Source organism: Microtus ochrogaster, linkage group LG9 (genome assembly GCF_000317375.1).
Source record: "Microtus ochrogaster isolate Prairie Vole_2 linkage group LG9, MicOch1.0, whole genome shotgun sequence".
Classification (NCBI taxonomy): domain Eukaryota; kingdom Metazoa; phylum Chordata; class Mammalia; order Rodentia; family Cricetidae; genus Microtus; species Microtus ochrogaster.
Window position 1 is genome coordinate 18,141,976 of NC_022034.1, and position 4,160 is coordinate 18,146,135.

At 37.8% G+C, this 4,160-nt stretch overlaps 1 pseudogene; it reads left to right on the top strand.

Annotated features, from left to right (window-relative positions):
• Positions 1-4,160, top strand: part of LOC101990363 — a 27,256-nt pseudogene that overhangs the window by 9,887 nt on the left and 13,209 nt on the right.

The following is a 4,160-nucleotide window of genomic DNA, read 5'->3' on the forward strand; positions in this document are numbered from 1 at the left end:
CTTTTCATGGATGTGCAGTCTTCGAAAACATGCGAAAAAATCATACTGCAGAGAACCTCTATAAATGTAGTCAGTGAGGTAAAATTTTGCCCTTTATGCAGGAGTAAAACTTACTGTGTGCAATCAATATTTAAAGTCTTTGCATATCACAGTAATCTTTGACTACCTGAAAAAATATTGAGGGCTTCTTATTGCAATCATTTGATAAGATCTTTAGCGAGCACACTTATAATCAGTTGCACAAGAGTATTTATTAAGTAGAAAAAAAATTTGTGTCAAAATTTGTTCAAGCATTTTTATATCTGATTTTATATTGTTTGTACCAGCAAACTCATGAAAAAATAATTTATGAATTTATGAAGCCATATATATGTATAGGGTAGAAGGGCTAGCTAAAGAAAAGCACCCTGGCCCTAAAACCATCACTTGTTAAAGACACATACTTTGGTGCTGAAATCAGAGTCAATGAAACACACCTTGCCCCTGAGTTCAGAGCCAATGAAAGAAACTCCCTGACCCTGAAAACAGATCCCAAACATTAAAAGGGGACAATGAAGAAACACACTTTTTCCCTGGACCTGGAGCCAAAGAAACACACTCTACCCAACGGAGCACAGAACCAGTTGATGTGGGATTCCTTTCTGTATATGTGTTGCTTTTATTGGTTAATGTTTTCCCTTCCCCCATCCTGACCATCATATTCCCTCTCAAGTTATCCTCCCCTTCCCTTCCACCCTCCTCCCTTTCTAACCTCCCTTCTCGCTCCACCCCCTTGCTCCCATTTTTATAAGGAGCTCTTTCTATTTACCCTTCCCAAGGAGAAACTATATATGTTTCTTTTAGGGTTCTCCTTGTTACTTAGTTTATCTGGGGTTAAGGACTATAGGCTTTCTATCCTTTGCTTTACAGCTAGTATCCACTTATGAGTGAGTACATTCCATGCTCATCTTGAAATTTGCATGCAAATGGATCAAATTAGAGAAAAACATTCGGAGTGAGGTAGCCCAGACTCTAAGAGAATTCTAAGAGACATTTATATCTCTCCCTTTGGTGAACAAATAGTGAAATAGCAGATACATGAAATTCTAATTTCCCTAGGAATTTTATTGTGGAAAAAGACTGATTCCTCCAGATGAGAATGTCTCTCCTGAAGAAACATTCACTCTTTATTTGACCACTTTGCAGTAGAGACAGGATCTAAGGTTGGGGGACATTTTAGAGATGTTAAAACTTTCACTACATGGCTTAGTTTTATTGCTTAGTTGTGTATATCTGTTGTCATTTATCTCAACCTGTTAGGACCCCAAGAATGGATTAACTGCCTTATGTCTTCATCAGTGTTCCAAATTAGTCACAATGAAAAAAAAGGTCATGTTTTTAATTTTTTATAATAATTTGCTCATTTTTCTTTTTTATTGCCCTCTTTATTTTGAAGAATAATCTCACTATGAATCGCTGGGTATCCTTGAGCTCACTATATAGACTAAGTTCTTGTAGAATATCAGATTTGCCCACCTTGTCTCCAGTATACCTGATTTATAGGTGCGAACACAGCAGACAACCAGCCGAAAAAGACTCCCATCAACTGCAGCCCTTCTGCCTCAAAATCCACTGTTTTCCAAATGTGAGCCATATTGCTTTTCTTTGTCTTTGAGTCTATTGTAATTTATCAAGTGACTTTGGCAAGGTATTGTCCTTATTTTATATATAGTAAGGCTCCGGCTTATGCAGATAAGTATTTTTTTAATATACTTATATAGCTTCATCTTATTCATCTCATCCTTCTAGTGACTCACTAAATGAAGTTGAAGCCATTCAAGCCAACTATGGTGGCATAGACCTGCAACCATGATACTTAGTGGAGGCAAGAATTCAAAGTCGTCCAAGATGAAAATGGTCATTAGGGTATGGTGGGAGGCCCATGGAACCTTGGGAGACTGTGATTATTTCAGGACAGTGCTCATAGTATCCCCTGGAGCTGTAAAACTTCAGGGCTATGGCACTAGGAAGTGTTGGCTGAGGTATTTACCACTCAAAGTTTTCTTGATAATATTTTCTGTTCAAGGCACTTAAGATACTTAAGGGTCAGACTCAAAAAAAAAAAAAAGAGTAAAATTCTCCTGTTAGTGGGTCATTTAGCCTCGGGCAGGGATGTTCTTTGTATTTGTATATCCAAAACCGAGTGTTCAGTACTGAAATCATAACATACAATGAATATAAATGTACTCAATAGGTCTCATAAATTAACACATATTTATTCACACAAACGTAACAAGGCATGAATTTGAAGGGAAGAATTTGGAAACGGAGAGAGGACAAGGAAGAGTGAAAGCGATGTAGTAAGTTTTAATTAAAATGTATAAAAATACATTTTAAATAAAATGTGTGGCTTGAGAGATAGATTCACAGTTAAGAGCACTGGTGTTGTTCCAGAGGACACAGGTTGAATTGCCAGGAACCAGGATTGTTAACCATCTCCTGTAACTCAAGTTTCAAAGAATATGATTCCCTCATCTGGCCTCTGCAGGTACTGAACACAGACACATGAAAGCCAATACCCATTGACATAAAATAAAGCTTAAAATTCAGTTCTTTACAGTAATGTCACAAAGTCTTGAGACAGCAGTCTCTGCAGCCTTCCTTTAAGCCAACTTGCACGGAGGCAAAAGAAGCCTCATTCTGAGGTTAGAATAGCTCAGAATAGCTGTTCATTTAAGATCATTATTCACAGTGGGGATATGTGACTTTCTTTCTTTTTTTGGGCGGGGGGGATTTTTCGAGACAGGGTTTCTCCATAGCTTTTGGTTCCTGTCCTGGAACTAGCTCTTGTTGACCAGGCTGGCTTTGAACTCACAGAGATCCGCCTACCTCTGCCTCCCGAGTGCTGGGATTAAAGGCATGTGCCACCACCGCCCGGCAATATGTGACTTTCATATTTTTTTTTTAAAAAAAATGTGTTCTCTGTCTTTGGATTGTGTGAGCGTTGTGGCACTGATACATCTTTTAAATATATCATTTAGATGTTAGACTATGATCTATTTTTTAAATCATGCATAATGGTATATTTATATTTAGCTAATAATGCTTCATCTAAAAGACAGTTTTGCTCTGTAAATCTCCATCTGCCTACTTGATTAGACTTGCATTCTCCTGTCTCTGTTTAAATTGTTCAGTGTATAATTTCAGGTAGGAACCTAAAAGAGGCTTAAGGATGACAGCATAGGTGGAATGCCAACTCTGTGCCAATCTGACTCCTCTTCTAGCATTGACCACCATTGATTGTGTGTTGTTATTAAAGAGCTTTTTCTTTATTAAACCTTTAAATGTGTGGAATGAGTCATCCTTGGAAAGTCATATTAATTCTAGAACAGCAGCACCTCCAGACTTGTAAAAAAATATTTCTGAGACAAATTTTCTTATGTTGAATCTGGTAGCATTGATCCCACGCCATTACTCCCCAGGCCAATGACCTTGCTGCCCTTGTGATTATACCAACTACATTTTATATATTAAAGAACTCAACCACCAATGAGTCTTAAAATTCCAAATTTGAGTCATGTAGTCAACTGTCCATTTCAGTAACAGAAAAAGGATTTGTTTGTGAAGCATGGCTTCTGCCTTCAGACCAAAATAAAAGGAATAGTTTATTGTATACACTGTATGGAGAAACTGGGTAGGCAAACAGCTGCTGAAGTCACCATTATGAAATAGGACCTGATTGTGGCAGGATCAGTGATTTTTGTCATTTCCCAGCATTAATTTATCCCTCTTAGGTAAATGATGGCAGGACAGATTTTGGGTGTACTATTTGGGAAGATTAGTTTGCACCAATGAATACTGAGTTTCCAACAATGAAATTCTCATATGCAGGTATGGGCAATCCTTCTTGTCATGGTTATATCCATTAACTATACCTGTATATGTCAGGTCACAGGTCTCATGAGCTAACATTGAATATAATTGCATGGTGCAATAATACCTTATTAATGCCGATCCCTTTATCAGGGTATGGTTTTCTCGTTTTCAAAGTCAGTATGGCCTTGTGTTTTTTTCAATAAAGAAGCTGCTTGCCCTGATAGGTTAAAACATAAGGTGGGAGGAGTAAACAGAGCAGAATGCTGGGCGGAAGAGGAAGTGAGGTAAGACACCTCAGACAGAGA